Genomic DNA, 10,194 nt, shown 5'->3' with positions numbered 1-10,194 from the left:
ATACTTTGACATAATTTCAAAACTCTTTTTTCTAAACCCTATAATGATAATTTTAGGTATTTTTTTTAGTATTTAAAAGTAGAAATCGTATGTATAGCCTGTTGGGATGCTACTTGCAAATCTGACTCCAATTCTCTGTCCCCCGCATTTATTATATTGGTTATTACCTTGACCATAAAACAGGACTGAAACAGGATTTACGAATAACAATATTCATGTAATGAACACTAGTCACTTTTCCACTGACCCTCAAATTGTGCAAATATAACTTGCGCATAAAAATTTACCTAATAGAAAAACAATTTCCCCAAAACTCTTGCTTTTCGATTAAAAGTTTTTTTGCGCTGGCGAGAGGTGGTTTTTCAGGTGTAGCGCAAATGGTATATCATGCAAAACTGCAATCGAAAGACGTTTTTCCACAACTAGAGACACGTGAATAAAAAAAAAATGGATGTTGACAGACCAAGGTTGTTATCATTAACAAAAACTAACGAAATGACGAAAACTAGAATTGAAAAAACATTTTCGTTAACTGAAATAAATAAAAACTATTATTAAAAGAAAAAAATGACAACTAACTAAAACTGTATTGTGTGTTTACAAAACTAACTAAAATATATAAAAATTATGGATGAAATTCCCTTCGTTTTCATCTTTGTCAAGGTCGGATTGATACAAACGCAATTTATGTCGCTCTAGCAATTTTAGCTAGCGGCACCATATGACACGTCACGGTCCGTCACTTCTTGTCACTTGTGGTTTCCAGTCGTCTTCTGGTCCCCACTCTACCTGGAAACATGGAGACTAGAGTTGGGAGAAAGCAGCAGAGTCCTGTCTGGGATTTATTTGAATATGACGGCAAAGAAGAGAAACGATGCGACAAAACTAAAATTAATACTAAAACTAAGCATTTAGAAAAAAAATGAAAACTAATAAAAACTAGCAAACCTTCTCTAACACTAATTAAAACTAACTGAATTAGACAAAAAAAAGTCAAAACTAAATAAAACTAAACTATAATGAAAAATCCAAAACTATTAGAACCTTGTGACAAGACGTTACAACAAGCGAAGAAGAGTTTTAGAAGAAACATGGTGCGGTATGTGTGGACACACCAGGAAACTCCAGCATTTTTAAATTTAGTACGAGATAGAGGTAATATATAATAATAATAATAATAATAATAATAATAATAATAATAATAATAATAATATCTGTAAATCAACAAGATCCAATAAGAGAGTGTCCAACATACAACACTTTTAATACTCACTTAAAACAGTGGCTTCTAGAAAACCAGACACACCCATTTTTAATCTACATACATTTCATCACACATACACTGTCTCTGTTTAGTTGTATGTAAGTACAGAGGTGAATGAATAGGCTAATGCCCCTGTGATTTACTATGTCTATTTGTTTTTTGTTTATTTGTTTGTTTGTTTTGATGATGCCTATGTCATCATTATTTGTATTTTTATTTTTTTTCTAATTTATAACAAACAAGTGCTGTATCAGTGTTAGCTGTTTTATGTCTTGTTCTGTCTCCTGCCTAGGCTCTGCAGATGAAAAGTAATTATTTTTACTAATTCTGGCATATTTACATGGTGTATTTTTTATACAGCAATGTTCATAAAAGTGCATGGTCCCTATTGAATAAACCAACAAACTAAACTAAACACAATATTTATGTTCGTCACCATGTTTATGGAATGACTTCTTGTGTCATCTCGCAATAATAAATAACCAAACCATCGCGTTTATGATTTAATGGAAAAACCGACATTACGCACTTCTATTTTTCAACATTTAGTAAATATTGGTAAAGTTTTGCACAGATGTCCAGTGGAAAAGCGATTAGTGATCAATGTTACACAGATCTGTGGTCTCCCCAGTAGGGCTGTGTATTGCAAGAATCTGGTGATACAATACAAATCACAATACTAGGATCATGATACGATATATCACGATACTGTTAAAAAAGCTATTTTTTGTTTCTTTTTAAAATGATTATTTCCTGGAAGAATTGAATTACATCATTAATATGCACAAATGCACAAATACTAAACACATTTTTATTTGATTGCAACAGGATCTAACTCTATATCACAAAATTTTCCAGTGTTAAAACTAAAATTATGTTTTACAGACATTACAGTTTAAGATCCTTATCAGATGTTCATATTCTATTAGTTCAGAACTAACATCAGAACATTACTTTTGTGCAATCCCAACAAAGGAACTAACATAATTTAATAAAAGTGTTAAATAATGATAAATATCATATAAACAAAAAATAAAAACAAAAAAACAAAAATGAACCTCCACAATATCTGCATTTGAATAAATACCTAAAAATATTGATCCTGTTTAAATGTTCATATTCTAGTAGTTCATGGGGCGGCCATGGATCAGGTGGTAGAGTGGGTTGTCCATTAGCTGAAGGGTTGGCGGTTCGAATCCCGCACTATCCTAGTCAGTCCGTTGTGTCCTTGGGCAAGACACTTCACCCTCCTTGTCTCCAGTGTCACTCACACTGGTGTATGAATGTTTGGAGGTGGTCAGTTGGAGGGGCTGTAGGCGTGAATTGGCAGCCACGCTTCTGTCAGTCTGCCTCAGGACAGCTGTGGCTACATATGTAGTTTACCACCAACAGAGGGAGAATGTGAGAGCGAATGAATAATGGATCAATAATGTAAAAGCACTTTGGGTGTCTAGAAAAGCACTATATAAAATCTAATCCATTATTATTCAGAACTAGCATCAGAACATTATTTTAGTTCAATCCCAAAAAAGGAACTACCATCTGCCTCTCAGACAGTAAAAAGTGCTTTTAGGATGCTTCAAATAACCATTATTTAATAAAACAGTGCTGAATACTAATAAATAAGATATAAACAATAAAGAAAAACAAAAAAAACCAAAACAAAAATGAACCTCCACAATATCTGCATTTGAATAAATACCTAAAAATATTGACTTTTTAATATCGATACAGTATTGTGAAATGAAATATTGCGATACATTGCAGAACCGATATTTTCTAACATCCCTACTCCCCAGGTTACAGAGAATCACTTTTCCAGGCCCACAGACACATAAAGTCTCCAAGAAGCAAAGAACCCATCTCTCTGACTCGCTGTCCTCCAGAGCCCAGAGTTAACGTTTCCTACTTCTTGATACTCTTACTTGGGGTGCTGCCTTCCGCCTCTTAACTTCAGCCAATCCCTTCACTTATCCCCCACAGCAAAACGGTCTGCTTCATTCTCAGTCCCTGTCCTCACTCCTCAGGTCTCCTTACCATCTTCTCTTTACGGCTAACATAACAATAAAACAATAAACCAGTGGTTCCCAACCTTTTTTGGCTCATGACCCCATTTTAACATCACAAATTTCTGGCGACCCCAGATATTTAAAACAGAGACTTTTTTTTTTTTTTTTTTAAATGAATATGTTTTTGATCATGTTATAGTTTGCTATACTATGTTGCAAATATATGTTAATTTTAGATGACATTTAGGCTATATAATGTATATAATGCAGTTTTTTCATATTTGCTTCTCAGTTTCTCTTGGAGATGTCTTAGCGAGGCCAGGTGGGTGACGAAATCTTTCCATTCTCTGTTTGGTCCGGTTTTCTGACTGCAACTGTCCGGGCAGGTTGAAGAATAGCAATAATGGTCAATCAAGATATGCCCTCTCAGATATTATATCAGATATTATATCCTGCATTTTATTTGAGGTGGATTTTTATTAGGAAAAGTATGTGGTGTTTTAATTATAATTAAATATGTATTGAATCATTAAAAGATATTGGTAACACTTTATAATAAGTACACAATCTGAAGCATTAGTTAAGCATGAACAAATACTGTATTCATCATTTATAAAACATATTTCTGGCATGAATACTCATTAGTAGATACTTTACATTTATGAATGTTTTACTTTTCATTAATAAACTCATCTACAACTGGATGGTAAGTGATGCAATACTAAATTTTTAAATGCTGAATCCATAATTTTTGAAAATACTGTCATCAGGCACGTTGTAGATGAGCTGCTTACAACTTACAACTGCTTACAACATACAAGGCCGTCACAAAAAAGTTGAAAATGTGGCTTATCAACACCTACAGCTGCCAACACTAAAAGACAAGCCTGTTGTGATGTTTTGATGTTGTGATCAAATGTTGTCGTGATATGTTGTGATGTCTTATTCTCTTTTAATTGTATAGTAAGTGTTCGAATATGGATCTTGTATTATATTGTACAGGTATTGTGTGTTTTGTGCTCCCTTAACAGTCTGTTACGTATATGTTATTTGTTACATTAGTGCCCTATCAAGTGTCTAACCATGTCTTTCTCCTGTAAGTGTTTTTTTTTTTTTTAACTGCCTTTTTAAAACTTGGCCAGGGGACTACAGATGAAAACTAGCCTTCTGGCTAATTCTGGCTTTTTTTTTAACCATGTGTAACCATGTGTTTTATGAAATCGTATTGTCCCCTTTCAAATAAACTAAACTGAAACTGAAGCTTATTAATGAAAAGTAAAACATTCATAAATGTTTGTGAAGTATCTATTAATCAGTATTCATGTCAGAAATATACTTTATAAATGATAAATTCAGTATTTGTTCATCTTAATAAATGTGCTTATGAATGATTAATAAATCATTTATAACTGTGTTTATAAACCATATACTAATGAATATTAATGTCAGAAATATGCTTTATAAATGATGATTTCAGTATTTATTCATGCTTGACAAATGCGCTTATGAATGATTAATAAATCATTTATAACTGTGCTTATAAACCATCTACTAATGAATATTAATGTCAGAAATATGCTTTATAAATGATGAATTCAGTATTTATTCATGCTTAACAAATGCACTTATGAATGATTAATAAATCATGTATAACTGTTTATAAACCATATACTAATGAATATTAATGTCAGAAATATGCTTTATAAATGATGATTTCAGTATTTGTTAATGCTTAATAAATGCGGTTATGAATGATTAGTAAATCATTTATAACTGTTTATAAACCATCTACTAATGAATATTAATGTCAGAAATATGCTTTATAAATGATGAATTCAGTATTTATTCATGCTTAACAAATGCACTTATGAATGATTAATAAATCATTTATAACTGTGCTTATAAACCATATACTAATGAATATTAATGTCAGAAATATGCTTTATAAATGATGATTTCAGTATTTGTTAATGCTTAATAAATGCGCCTATGAATGATTAATAAATCATTTATAACTGTCTATAAACCATCTACTAATGAATATTCACGTCAGAAATATGTTTTATAAATGAATTCAGTATTTGTTCATGCTGAATTAATGTGCTTAAGAATGATTAGTAAATCATTTATAACTGTGTTTATAAACCATCTACTAATGAATATTAATGTCAGAAATATGCTTTATAAATGATGATTTCAGTATTTGTTAATGCTTAACTAATGTGCTTATGAATGATTAGTAAATCATTTATAACTGTGTTTATAAACCATCTACTAATGAATATTAATGTCAGAAATATGCTTTATAAATGATGAATTCAGTATTTGTTCATGCTTAACTAATGCTTCATAGTGTGTACTTGTTATTATAAAGCGTTACCAAGATATTTTTTGTTAGTAATTTTTTTTTTTTTTTTTTATCAATTACTAGAAGTTTCAGGCGACTCCATTTGAATTCCAGGTGACTCCACATGTGGTCGTGACCCCAAGGTTGAAAAACACTGCAATAAACATTACACACTCCTAAAAACCAAGCTAACCCATCTGTGACCCTCTGTCTGTATTTTCCATTAATATCAATACATGACACTAGGAACCAATCAGCAAAACACAGAAATCATATTACATTCTGATTACAAAACATAGAAATCATGGTTATAACATATTGCATTGTAATGATAGAACACTTAGGTTTTTTTTATATGTTCTTCAACTGTATAATTCTAACAAGCTCCTATAAAATAGAGAGCATTTGGAGGAGTGTAAGTGCAGATATCAGACTTGTAACATCTTCACGGAGGAGAAGGTGTCTACAGACCAGACTCGACATGGTGGGGTATTACTTCCCTGTCATAAAGCAGAACATTTGAATAAAACTATATGAACATGGAGTGCAAGGCAGAAAAAAAAAAAAAAACAAACAAAAAAAAAAACAAATATATATATATATATATATATATATATATATATATATATATATATATATATATATATATATATTATGTATAGTCGAAGCTAGAATGGAGAATGTTAACTTTTGCAGAATATACTGTACAGTAAAATTAAGGACACTGAAAGAGGATTTATATCTTTAAATGTTATCCTTTACATAAATATATCTTATAATAGATGAATCATTGTGCTTGCCCTGAGCTACAGGATCAGTCTGGATCAGGAGCTCTCGTTCTGATTCCTGAGGTGTAAAAGCTACTCTAATAGCCACCATAACAATACCTGAATACTAAAGAGACTCCTTTATTCATCCAAATTACTGTGGAGAGCAATCTTAAAATATCACTCACACAGCTCATATTTGCAGTGAGTGATAAGCTAAATATGCTACCCTAAACATAACTGATTTATCGGAAATCCTTTTAACAGGCCAGACAAGATCCAAGGTGGTTGCGGCTAGCATGACCAACGAGCCCTGATAAGGAATGAACGCTGACTCTCAACCTTTATCCTCCTCAGAAAAACCCAAATATGCAGGCTCGGCCTATTAGGATCTCAGTGGCATTTTAAATAGGAAATCTCACATTCAACTCAAGACCTATTACAGTTACATAAATAAAGCAAAGGCCGGGATTTATGTTATTATATATAAAAAAAAAAAAAAAAAAAAAGCCCATATTTGAAGCACAAGAGGAACACAGATGGATGACAGCCAAGTTGGAAAACCACGAAAACTATTGACTTTGATTAGATTAAGACTAGTTTATTCGTGTTATTTTATTAATGCGGCGTGTCCCATTTACTACATTAAAGACTTGCTGGTGCGCTTATGTTTATTAATGCAAACTGTATAATGTTCTGTATTTTGCATGCAGCTTCTGACAACAGAATTATTACACTCAATTTTTGTCATCAGTGTTAGATAAATACCAGGTTGTGAATTCTTAAAGTGACAATCCACACAGGGCTACAAACAAGTTGCATTTATAAATAAATGCATGTATAATTCTCCATCAGTGTAGATGTTTATTTTAAAGCCTTGTCGAAACTGACACTTGGAAATTAAAAAAAAAAAAAAAAAAAGCCAGGCTCACATATGCAGCTTCAGCTTTGAAAACAGCGCAGTTTAGAGGATTATTTACAGGTCATGAAGCCTGAATAGTGAGCATGAATAATAACAACCAACACCATCTGGGGAACTTCAAAGTTTCACATTAACCAGTAATGAACATTAGTGTTATGAGGAGGGTCACTGAGTAAATCTAACTCATACTGAGTGTTCCTTCCATTCACCCTTTGAGAAAGCAGCAAATGCAGCAATAAACCAGGGAGAGGGTATCAGCTTTTATAGCGAACGGTTGAAATCACATTCATTATAAACAGGGTGGCGGTGGCTGCCCTGATCTCGAAGCCCAGCCACAAGAAATCCAGACAAATGCTTTTAATGCCCTGTCGAGAACAGTCATAATGCTAATGCAGGAAGATAACGTACATAAGGGTGGTAAAGAGTGGCCACATCTACAGGGGTTGGACAAAATAATGGAAACACCTTCACCTCAAGATGATAATGCCCCAATCCATACAGCTAGAATTGTTAAAGAATGGCATGAGGAACATTCTAATGAAGTTGAGCATCTCGTATGGCCGGCACAGTCCCCAGACCTCAACATTATTGAGCGTCTATGGTCAGTTTTAGAGATTCAAGTAAGACGTCGATTTCCACCGCCATCGTCTCTAAAAGAGTTGGAGGGTATTCTAACTGAAGAATGGCTTAAAATTCCTTTGGAAACAATTCACAAGTTGTATGAATCAATACCTCGGAGAATTGAGGCTGTAATTGCCGGAAAAGGCGGACCTACACCATATTAAATTATATTTTGTTGATTTTTTAAGGTGTTTCCATTATTTTGTCCAACCCCTGTAGTTCTATTTTACCTTTTCACTCCTTAAGATGTTACAACATGATTAATCTGTAGAACAGGGGTGTCAAACATACGGTCTGCGGCCCAAAACTGGCCCACCAAAGTGTCCGATCTGGATGAATTCGCGCACTTAACCCTGGTGCAGGACTACGGGGATGGCTAGTTGCTACGTCATCATAGTCTAAAACATTACTTCTGTGTCCAATCGTGGAATATTCAAAACATTGTAAAATGGTGCAGTGCTGTGTCCTGTGTTGCAACAACAGAAATGATGTAAATAAAAAAATCTCTTATAGAGGGTATGCATGTGATGTCACTGCTAGCGGAAGTCACCGCGGTTACGCCCACTGAGTGGCAGAAAGAGGGAGATGAGTAGCGGCTTTGGCTTGAATATTGCGAAAACTTTAGAACAATCTTAAAAATGGGGAAGAGCTGTTGTGTCATTGATTGCACAAATGGATTTAAAAAGCACTCGGAGCTATTGTTTTAGCGGCTACCTAAAGCCAAAGACAGAAGAAGCAGATGGATCGCTGCGATTCGTAGAAATAACTGGAATCCAGGCAACGAAACCTGGATTCATGTCAGGTAACGTAAATGGCCTTGCTAGTTGCTGAACCAGCTATCCAAACAGTTAAACATGAGAACATTCAGAGACGTCACAGACTCCGGAGGATGATCAATGTAGTTTACTGAGTAATTTGTATTTATTTGTGAAACTGTAATACAGAAAAAAACAGGAATATCTATATCAGTTATCATGTCAAATAATAATCACAGAACACAACATCCACACATGCATAATAATGAACTGAGACCGCTAGCATTACTATTAGCATCGCGGTTAGCACGACGATCAGCGCAACAATTCCACACATTTTATAGATCGTTAAGAACACTCTAACACCCAAATGCACAACCGAACAGCAAAGTACAAAGTATAGAATCACCTCTAACACATAATACTTACGGACGATGCGTGAACAAACATCAAAATAAAAGAAACCAAGGTAAGTAGCACTGTCATGTACTGGTGAGAACCTTTTTAACCACTTCCTGTTTAATTCTTCTTCTATTCTAAATAACATAAACTAACAACGGCCACTAGTTGGCGTATTTTGACAAGCTACCAACAGCATTATCTACAGTGAACATAACAGGTAACGTTAATTTACGCTGTATTCTTGCGTAAAATCATACCTTGAATTACATATGGTTTTGGCTAACATTACTTCTTAGTAAAGCTCTTAATGTTAGCATCTGTCATTTAGTTCTATATTTCATAACTGAAACGTTTTTGTCTTCAGTTGTGTGATTCTGAACCTTGTGTTCTACATGATTTGTAAACTAGCTTAAACTGAGGCTAACCTAGTTTTCCAAATAAGGGGGTACTCTAGCACAAAGCCGTTGTAGCTGTGTTGTATCAAGTATTTGACGTTAACTCTACTTAAATCTCCACAGTACCAGTAGATCATCCACTCACTTGGGTCAATACTAAGGGTTCAACTCCAGTAAATCAGTAGTGAACTGTGAGCACTACTGCTGGGCCTTTACCTCGGCAATCACCGCCAAGAAAATACGTCTGCACTGACAGAAAACCTCCAAAACAATAGTATGTTGAATTGAAAGCACTCACCAGCTGTAATCCTCTAATTAACGATGACGAGGATGTCAACAACTCTTTGGCTTTTGTATGCTTTCAGCCTTTGCATTGGGGATTTTCCTGGAGTTGAAATCAGGTTCATATAAATGTCAGGATACGTGATTTCCGTCCACATATCAATGTTCGTAGACCACTTGTTGTTTGGTAGCTTGTGTGGATCCATGTCCAGTCCAACTGTCTTTAATTTCATGTTATATTCCACATTTTTCCCGGTCTCACTGTAGTTACTGCTATCCTCCGCCATGTTGAACCGGTTTGTTTTTGCCACTCAGTCTGACCTAGAGGGGCGTGGCCTAGGGGAGAAGTGACGTATGTGCATTCTCTCTATTACCGCTTTCTTCCTGATGAAAAAAAGACGAGACGATGGCTGAAGTTGATATGGTAATT

At 34.2% G+C, this 10,194-nt stretch overlaps 1 long non-coding RNA gene across 1 annotated transcript; it reads right to left on the bottom strand.

The window, feature by feature from the left end:
• Nucleotides 1-230: 230 nt before the first annotated feature.
• On the bottom strand, nucleotides 231-8,435 carry LOC115424780 (uncharacterized). The gene is made up of 3 exons (XR_003936137.1): nucleotides 8,296-8,435; nucleotides 4,394-4,396; nucleotides 231-242 (listed from the first exon to the last, which is right to left on the bottom strand). It is a non-coding gene; the product is annotated as an uncharacterized LOC115424780 (long non-coding RNA).
• Between the last annotated feature and the right edge of the window lie 1,759 nt (nucleotides 8,436-10,194).

The sequence above is a fragment of the Sphaeramia orbicularis genome, chromosome 8 (genome assembly GCF_902148855.1).
Source record: "Sphaeramia orbicularis chromosome 8, fSphaOr1.1, whole genome shotgun sequence".
NCBI classification, from domain to species: Eukaryota; Metazoa; Chordata; class Actinopteri; order Kurtiformes; family Apogonidae; genus Sphaeramia; species Sphaeramia orbicularis.
The sequence above is the reverse complement of the archived record's forward strand: the minus strand, read 5'-3'. Positions and strand labels throughout refer to the sequence as shown.